Here is a 10,301-nt window from a genome sequence, read left to right as displayed (position 1 = left end):
AGTCTGTCAAAGCAATGCTACAGTGGCTGCACACACAGCAGAAGGCCATCAATCAGTACCTGTGCGAGTCCCAGGTGAGTCTGTCACATTTCTCCCACATCAAAAGTTGACTAACAAGGTCCCAGACCTCCACCTGGTCTGTACATGCATTAATCAGGCAAATTGAACTCACATAATCTGTCCGCATGATCTCCTTTCCTGGCTCCAAGGAATAGTTGACCTCAGTAGGTGTGGGGCAGACGTCATTGACTCCAGCTGTCAGCACTTCAGCTTTGTGGTGTTTACCATTCCATGGCTTGGCCTGTTGCTGGACAGTGGGGCCCACTACCCCAGTTCCCTGAAGCTGAGAATAAACTGTAGGCGCTAGGAAGAGGCCAGTGGCACTCAGCCCTGTTGCCAGCGATTCAGCTGGGAGTAGAAGCATTGGGTAGGTGAGCCGGCTGCTTCTGTTTCCATTTCCTCATCTGGCTGCTGGGAGGACATGTCTGTGGTACTGTCTACCAGGTGCATGGATCTTTGCTGGGGAGGAAAGACAGCTTTCTCCACCCTGACCGACTATTGAGGAGGGACAATGAACACCTCCTCTCCCTTATCCCCCTGTATCTGCTGCTGGGAATTGATTGTCATCTTCTCATCCTGAGCCTCTGGAACTGCCACAGGTGTGGCCAGAGGTTTTGGACCCTCTGCCCAGTGACCAGCGCTTCAGCTGGGGAAGTTCCTTTCAACTCCACAGATACTGCTGTTGGTGCTGGGCAGAGCACAGTGAAGTTTGGCCTTGATATCAGCTCTTCTGCTGAGGGATCATCAGGTTGTTCTTCCTCAGCAAAAAAATCCCCTGTCTCTGCAACTGGTGTCTGGGGATAGAGGTTCATCATTTCCTGTCCATGAAACCCAGAAGATGCTATCAGTGCTGGGCAGAGGTTAGCAGAGCTCTGCCCTGTTGTCAGAACTTCAACTTTGGGATGGCATTCTCCAGATTTGCCACTGCCTATTCTTCAGCTAGGATTTCAGAGTCGTCAACTGGTATTTCCTGATAGTCCCAGGCAAAGGGAGCTCAGCCCTGGCACTGAGCAGAGTCTAGCAGCCATCTGTAGGCAATCTCCAGCTCCCATTCGTAAATGGCCAGAAAATCTATATCTTCCAGTGCCCAGTGCACTTCCGAAGACATTCAGTAGCCTTTCTCTGAAATCCATGATTTTGTCCAACCACCACTCCAAATCATTCCCAAAGTTAGGGTCCCCTGTTAGCTTCACATACAACAGACCCAGGCCACCATAGCCAAATCCTTCCATTGGACTGTCATCCACTATCTAAGGGTATGCTGCGGATACATGCCACTGAAGGGCTCTGTAGCTCTCATCCAGGAGCATCTCTGCCCAGACCAGCCTGCTTAAGTCAACTGTCTGCTCCTTGTGTGTTTTTTTCTCCCAAAACAGCACCCAAAATCCATACTGTGACCAGTACCTTTCCTGAATGGAAAGAATATGGTAATACCTTTCCATATCCTTACTCTCGGATGAACACTAGGTCTGGACCCACGGCCTGTTGGAACAAGGGAGTCCCATCACTGACTCTGTTAGAGCTGTCTTCGGGGCCATGGCCCAACCATACGATAAACCCCAACTTATGGCCATGGCCAAAAATGCCCTGCACACTTTGCAGCAGGGGCAGTGTCCCACAGAACATAACAGTGGACTTCGACACATGGGCTGTAGATACATGCTGGAATGAAGCTGCCAATAAGTATCAATACTGGCTGTGCTTGTCTGAATCCCTCAAGGAATTAGCCAGAGTAACAACCCTGGCTACCTTGGTGGGCCTCATCCAGTTGACCATACAGCTGGACATATGCTGTCACGTACCTGGTGATGGAGCCTGATATGCAGAGGATGGCCTCTCTTACAACTCTGACTTGGAGCCCCTGATAGAGCTGACAGGAAGCACCGAGCTGCAGAGTCGCACGAGTACCTGGCGGGATCGCTGAACCTGGAGCTGGCTCGGCGCACTCGGCCAAGCTGTAGAGGTGTCTGTAGAAATCCCAAAGCAGTGGTAGGCAGGTAGCTGGAACAAGTAGACAACTGGTCCCCACAGGCAGGAGTGCAGATGCAGCAGAAGGGATGGTGGCACCCTCAAGGCTGAAGAGAAGGCAAGTAGAGGGAGGCCGGGTCATACACAACGGGCACGTCAGGAACAGGGGCTGAAACAGAAGCAGAATCAGATTACAGGCCGGGTCGTCAACAGGCTGGCAGCGGAGTGGCAGAAGGAGCAGGCAGGTGCAGAGTGGGGGACAAGCTGGGGTCGGATGCAGGCAGGAAACAGGAACGTCAGGAAGCAAGCCGGGTCACAACAGGAACAGAAGTCAGGTAGCTAATTGCAGGTTACACAGGGAATGCTGTAGAGCAGACAGCACTGAGCCTGGAAACTGGCTGAGTTTAAATAGCCTGTTTGGGCGGCAAAAGCTGTCACACCAATGGCATCCTGACAGGGGCAGAGGTAATAGGTCATCTTCTTCTGCAGCCATCTTGGGTGCTGGCATGCCCTTCCTGACATGAAGAGGTAACAGGTCGTCTTCTTCAGTAGCCATCTTGGGTGCTGGCATGCCCTTCCTGACACTGCCCCTCCCCAAAGGGCAGCCTCCGGATGTCCAACTTGGCCCACTTGTCAGGATGGGAGTTCTTAAAAGCTTGAACCAAATCTTGGGCATGGATATTACCTTCGGGTTCCCAGGAGTTGTCCTCTGGCCCATATCCTTTCCATTTTATTAGGAACTGGATCTGATTTCTTCTCTTCCTGCAGTCTAAGATTGTTTCTACCTTAAACTCTTCCTCCCCGTCAATAATTACAGGTTCGGGCGGGCCAGAACTTCATCCTGGAAAGGGGTCAGGAATGGCAGGTTTCAACAAGGTTATGTGGAACATAGACATGTGCAGAGTAAAATATTTCGTTTCGGAATTTCGTTTTCGTCCAAAAACTTAATTTATTTAGTTACTCCCGAAATTCGTTTTTATTTATTTCGTTTTTCGTTCAAAAATTGCATTCGTCCGAAAATCCACATGAATTACGGTCGAATCTGTCTTGGAAGGCTTATGGTGTCTGTCGAATGTATAAAGAAGATTAGACGGAGCTAACTATATAGCATACTTTAGAACCCTATTAAAGTCTATGGGACTCCAACGTTCAAAATCTAAAGTGCTAATTTTAAAGGCTAATTTGCAAGTTACTGTCCTAAAAAGTGTTTGGGGACCCGGGTCCTGCCCCAGGGGACATGTATCAATGCAAAAAAAAGTTTTAAAAACTGACGTTTTTTCGGGAGCAGTGATTTTAATAATGATTAAAGTGAAACAATAAAAGTGTAATATTCCTTTAACTTTCGTAGGGGGGGGGGGGTTGCCTATAGTGTGCCTGTGAAGGGGCGCATGTTTCCCGTGCTTAGAACTGTCCCTGCACAAAGTGTCATTTATGCAGGAAAAAAAGTCCTTTAAAATCACTCGCAGCTATTATGAATTGTCGGCTCTGTAATACAGAGAACACTCATTGAAAGTCATTGATAAAAAAATAAATAAATAAATTTAAAAAAAAGCGTGGGGGTCCCCCAAATTCAATTACCAGGCCCTTCAGGTCTGGTATGGATATTAAGGGGAACCCTGCCTCAAATTTAAGAAAAAATTTGACGTGGGGTTCCCCCTAAATATCCATAACCAGACCCTTCAGGTCTGGTATGGATAATAAGGGGAACCCCGCGTCAAATTTAAAAAAAAATTGACGTGGGGTTCCCCCTAAAAATCCATACCAGACCCTTTATCCGAGCACGCAACCTGGCAGGCCGCAGGAAAAGAGGGGGGGACGAGAGAACGGCCCCCCCTCCCTCCTGAACCGTACCAGGCCACATGCCCTCAACATTGGGAGGATGCTTTGGGGGTCCGTGACCCCTCAAAGCACCTTGTCCCCATGTTGATGAGGACAAGGGCCTCATCCCCACAACCCTGGCCGGTGGTTGTGGAGGTCTGCGGGCGGGGGGCTTATCAGAATCTGGAAGCCCCCTTTAACAAGGGGACCCCCAGATCCCGGCCCCCCCCTGTTTGAAATGGTAAGGGGGTACAAAAGTACCCCTACCATTTCACAAAGAAAGTGTAAAAAATGGTTAAATAAAACAAACACACTTTTGAAAAATTCCTTTATTAAAAATAAAAAAATAAAAAAAAGATTCCAGCGGCGGTAATCCACTCTTGCTATCCAGCGACGGACGATCATCTCTCCAGCGATGTCTCATGTCATCCAGCGCAGCGAATACATCCTTCTTCTATCTCCTCCACGGAGACACTGCAGGCATTCCGGTGGCTGACGTTTCTTATATACGGAGGGCGGGGCCACCCGTCACCTGACCCCGCCCCCCTCTGACGCAAGGGGAAACCTGGGGTTCCCCGTGACGTATGGGTGACCCCGCCCCCCTCTGATGTAACGGAAACCTGCCTGTGTTACATCAGAGGGGTGCGGGTCACCCCTACGTCACAGGGAACCCCGGGTTTCCCCTTGCGTCAGAGGGGGGCGGGGTCAGGTAACGGGTGGCCCCGCCCTCCGTATATAAGAAACGTCAGCCGCCGGAAAGCCTGCAGTGTCTCCGTGGAGGAGACAGAAGAAGGATGGATCGCTGCGCTGGATGACATGAGACATCGCTGGAGAGATGATCGTCCGTCGCTGGATAGCAAGAGTGGATTACCGCCGCTGGAATCTTTTTTTTATTTTTTTTATTTTTAATAAAGGAATTTTTCAAAAGTGTGTTTGTTTTATTTAACCATTTTTTACACTTTCTTTGTGAAATGGTAGGGGTACTTTTGTACCCCCTTACCATTTCAAACAGGGGGGGGCAGGATCTGGGGGTCCCCTTGTTAAAGGGGGCTTCCAGATTCTGATAAGCCCCCCGCCCGCAGACCTCCACAACCACCGGCCAGGGTTGTGGGGATGAGGCCCTTGTCCTCATCAACATGGGGACAAGGTGCTTTGAGGGGTCACAGACCCCCAAAGCATCCTCCCAATGTTGAGGGCATGTGGCCTGGTACGGTTCAGGAGGGAGGGGGGGCCGCTCTCTCGTCCCCCCCTCTTTTCCTGCGGCCTGCCAGGTTGCGTGCTCGGATAAAGGGTCTGGTATGGATTTTTAGGGGGAACCCCACGTCAATTTTTTTTTTATTTGATGCGGGGTTCCCCTTAATATCCATACCAGACCTGAAGGGTCTGGTTATGGATATTTAGGGGGAACCCCACGTCAAATTTTTTCTTAAATTTGAGGCAGGGTTCCCCTTAATATCCATACCAGACCTGAAGGGCCTGGTAATTGAATTTGGGGGACCCCCACGCTTTTTTTTTTATTTATTTATTTATTTTTTTATCAATGACTTTCAATGAGTGTTCTCTGTATTACGGAGCCGACAATTCATAATAGCTGCGAGTGATTTTAAAGGACTTTTTTTCCTGCATAAATGACACTTTGTGCAGGGACAATTCTAAGCACGGGAAACATGCGCCCCTTCACAGGCACACTATAGACAACCCCCCCCCCCTTACGAAATTTAAAGGAATATTACACTTTTATTGTTTCACTTTAATCATTATTAAAATCACTGCTCCCGAAAAAACGGCCGTTTTTAAAACTTTTTTTTGCATTGATACATGTCCCCTGGGGCAGGACCCGGGTCCCCAAACACTTTTTAGGACAGTAACTTGCAGAATCTTTTCTCTCTGTCAAATCTTTTTTCTCTGTCGAATATTTTCTCTATATAATCTTGGACTAATAGAGGTAAGGTTAAGCACATTCGACCACAGGTTCTATAGACACAGATTGTTGTCAGAGTCATGTCGAATCTCCTATTCTATATCGAACTGTTGTAACAATGAAAACGAAAATAAAGCATTTATTTATGTCGGATCTTTCGTTTTTCGGATTTTGTGCTTTCGTTATCGTTTGTCAAAACGAAAACGAAAATAGCTGAAATTCGGACGAAAATGCATTCGGACGAAAACTAATGCACATGTCTAGTGGAACACAGGGTGGATTCTAAATGACTCAGGCAACTCTAATTCATACGCAACCTCATTGATCCGTCTCTTCACCGGAAAGGGTCCTATAAATTTAGGGCCCAGTTTCTTCGAGGGACAGGCCAGTTTCAAATTAGTAGTTGCTAGCCACACTTGGTCACCAGGGTTCAAGATCAATTCTCCTCTTCTTTTCCTGTCAAAAACGTCCTTATTGTCTTGGCCATTGTTTCCTGTAGCAGTTTGTTATTGGCGTTGAAGAAATTTATAGTTTCTGAAACAGCTGGTACAGGGGAATCTGGAATTGTATTAGACAAAAAAGAAGGGTGGAAACTGTAGTTTGCAAAAAATGGAGATTGCTTTGTAGCAGAGTGTACTGAATTGTTATAAGAAAACTCGGCCAGGGGAAGCAGAGAAGCCCAATCGTCTTGAGAAAATGAGGAGAAACATTGCAGGTACTGTTCGAGGGTCTGATTAGTCCTCTCTGTTTGCCCATTCATTTGTGGGTGATATGCAGAAGAAAATTAAAGTTCAATCCCGAGTGAATCACATAAGGCTCTCCAGAATCTGGATGTAAACTGCACCCCACGGTCGGACACAATATTGTCCCGTGAAGCCTTACGATCTCCTTGACAAAGGTTTGAGCTGTTTCTTGAGCAGATGGTGTGCCCTTCATAGGCAGGAAGTGTGCCATCTTAGACAGCCTATCAACAACTACAAAAATGGTGTTGTGGCCCTCAGATGGGGGGAGTTCTACAATAAAATCTATTGAGATCATCTTCCAAGGTCTACTGGGGACTGGTAAGGGTTTTAGCAGACCCCAGGCTCTGGATCTGCTGGTTTTATTGCGGATACAAGTGGTACAAGATTCTATATATTTCCTACAATCTTTCTCCACCCCGGCCACCAAAATGCCAGTTTCTACTAATTCAGTTGTCTTGCCAATGCCAAAGTGACCTGCCAGCACATGATCATGGCATCGCCCCAGGATGGCTATTCGGAGGTCTTCCGGCACAAAGGCCTTGTCTTCGTGCCAAAGTAGCCCATCCTTTGCCAGTAGAGAGACCCCAGCTGGTGAAGGGTTCCTTACTAGAGTTTGTTTAATTTGTTTTATTAACTCTCCTTGAAGCAACATGAAGTTCCCAGGGAATAGAATGGTATCGGGAGATGAGATTTCTTAAGGTTTGTGGAACATGCGTGATAGCGCATTGGGTTTTGTATTCTTCGATCCGGGCCTGAATGTTGAGTGGAAAGTGAATCTAGAAAAGAATAGTGCCCACCTGGCTTGTCGGGGTTTCAATCTTTTTGCTGTTCTTAAATACTCAAGGTTCTTATGATCTGTATAGATCAAGATTGGGTTTTCAGCCCCCTCTAGCAGGTACCTCCATTCCTCCAGAGCGGCTTTGATGGCCAAAAGTTCACGGTCCCCGACGTCGTAGTTCCTTTCAGCATTTGACAGCTTGGGGGAAAAAAAGCAACTGGATGCAATAGAGCCTTAGCTCCCTGCCTCTGAGATAATATTGCTCCGACCGCTGTTTCTGAGGCATCTACTTCCAAGACATAGGGCAGGGCTGGATCAGGGTGTTTCAGGACATATGCACATGTGAAAAGTCTTTTTAGGGTGTCAAAAGCTTTCTGAGCTTCTGGAGACCAAGATAATCTTGTACCTTGCTTGGTTAAACTTGTAATGGGGGATATGATTGCAGAAAAATTTCTGATGAATTTTCGATAAAAATTTGCAAACCCCGAGAAACGTTGGACACCCTTCTTATCACTGGGAGCAGGCCAATCCAGGATGGCTGTAACCTTCTGGGGATCCATCTGGATGCCTTCCGTGGAAATGATTAAACCCAGGAATTGGATGCTTTGGCGTTCAAATACACATTTCTCTGGTTTTGCATAAAGTCTGTGTTGTCGAAGGCGACTCAATACATTTTTGACGTGACTACGGTGGTGATCTAGAGAGGGAGAGAAGATTAGTATATCATCAAGATAAACGACAACAAAAAGATCCAGGAAATCTTGGAAGACATCGTTGATGAAGTGCTGAAAAGTAGCCGGAGCATTGCAAAGTCCAAAGGGCATTACGAGGTATTCGAAATGTCCAAACCGTGTGCGGAACGCCGTCTTCCATTCATCCCCCTCTCGTATGCGAACCAGGTTATAAGCACCCCGAAGATTCAATTTCGTGAAAATAGTGGCTGTACCGAGTCGCTGGAATAGTTCAGGCACAAGTGGAAGAGGGTAACGTTTTTTTACAGTGATCTTATTAAGTTCACGGTAGTCCACACAGGGGCGTAATGAGTGGTCCTTTTTTTCTACAAAGAAGATCCCCGCACCGGCAGGAGATGTGAAGGGTGAATGAACCCCTTTTTAAGGTTGTCATCAATGTAGTCTTTCAAAGCAACAAGTTCAGATTTAGATAGAGGAAATATCATGCCAAAAGCAACTTCAACCCCAGGGAGGAGCTCAATTGGACAGTCATAGGCCCTGTGAGGAGGAAGCATTTCTGCCCCCTTTTTGCTGAAAACATCCAAAAAGTTGTGGTATGCCACTGGAACAACTTGGCGAGCTTCGGACTCCACATCGATGCACAGCAGGTTCTGATGATTCTCTTGCCAGCAATGCTGAAGGCAATAGGGGGAAAGAAACTTGATTTCTTCCGTAACCCAGTTAATGTGAGGGTTATGAGCTTTTAACCAAGGCATACCCAGAATGATTGGGAACAGAGGGGAGGCAATGGCATCTAGGCGTAGAAGCTCTTGATGGCTCTTGGCAATGGTGGTGGATAACGGGATGGTTTCATGAGTAACCAATCCAGATTTAATGGTGGATTCGTCTGCCAGATGTACAGAACGTCTCTGAGCCTTGGGTAGTAGAGGAATGTGATGTTTTGCAGCAAAAGATAATCTACGAAACAGCTGCAAGCTCCAGAGTCAATTATAGCGGGAGTCTGGATAACTCCTCCTGGGAGCTGCAACAAAATGGAAAGAGCAAGATGAGCAGAGTTATTGGGTAGAGATGGAGGAGAAGTGGATGTAACTGAGAGGCACTTATGGATTTTGACTGGGCAAGACCTCACATAATGTCCTGATCCTCCACAGTACAGGCAAAGATTTAGCTGGCATCTGCGCTGGCGTTCTCCTTGGAACTTTTCAGGAGTTGGAACTCTGGGTTCAGGTGGCAGAATAACAACTGCGGAGGTTGCTGGCATCCCAGAAGTGGAAGGTGCTTGAGCAGGAGCAGAGGCAGACAAGGTCTGTATTTGGCCTTCCAGCTGGGTATAACCCTTTTGTAAGTCTTTTACGGATTGGGTTAATCCGGCTAGGTGTTGGCAGAGTTCCTCCATAGGAGAGGGTCTTCGCACAGGCTCGGACATGGCTGTCTGATACTGTCACGTACCTGGTGATGGAGCCTGATATGCAGAGGACAGCCTATCTTACAACTCTCACTTGGAGCCCCTGATAGAGTTGACAGGAAGCACCGAGATGCAGAGTCGCACGAGTGCCTGGCGGGATCGCTGAACCTGGAGCTGGCTCGGAGCACTCGGCCGGTCTGTAGAGGTGTCTGTAGAAATCCCAGAGCAGTGGTAGGCAGGTAACTGGAACAAGTAGACAACTGGTCCCCACAGGCAGGAGTGCAGATGCAGCAGAAGGGATGGTGGCACCCTCAAGGCTGAAGAGAAAGCAAGTACAGGCAGGCCGGGTCATACACAACGGGCAAGTCAGGAACAGGGGCTGAAACAGAAGCAGAATCAGATTACAGGCTGGGTCGTCAACAGGCTGGCAGCGGAGTGGCAGAAGGAGCAGGCAGGTGCGGAGTGGGGGACAAGCTGGGGTCGGATGCAGGCAGGAAACAGGAACGTCAGCAAGCAAGCCGGGTCACAACAGGAACAGAAGTCAGGTAGCTAATTGCAGGTTACACAGGGAACGCTGTAGAGCAGACAACACTGGGCCTGGAAACTGGCTGAGTTTAAATAGCCTGTTTGGGTGGCAAAAGCTGTCACATGGTGCGTGCACACCAATAGCATCCTGATAGGGGCAGAGGTAATAGGTCATCTTCTTCTGCAGCCATCTTGGGTGCTGGCATGCCCTTCCTGACATGAAGAGGTAACAGGTCGCCTTCTTCGGCAGCCATCTTGGGTGCTGGCATGCCCTTCCTGACAGACACTTTCAAGAATGTCGTTTTGAGAGATCCCAGACCTTCAAACCAACCTGGATGTTACTTGAGGTCTCTTTCCTTCCAGCACCCAGGCCTTCTAGCCTTCCTGTATT

The sequence above is a fragment of the Lithobates pipiens genome, unplaced genomic scaffold, assembly GCF_037356315.1.
Source record: "Lithobates pipiens isolate NorthernLeopardFrog02 unplaced genomic scaffold, aLitPip1_a1.2 Scaffold_19, whole genome shotgun sequence".
NCBI lineage: Eukaryota > Metazoa > Chordata > Amphibia > Anura > Ranidae > Lithobates > Lithobates pipiens.
This window is presented reverse-complemented; position numbering follows the sequence as displayed.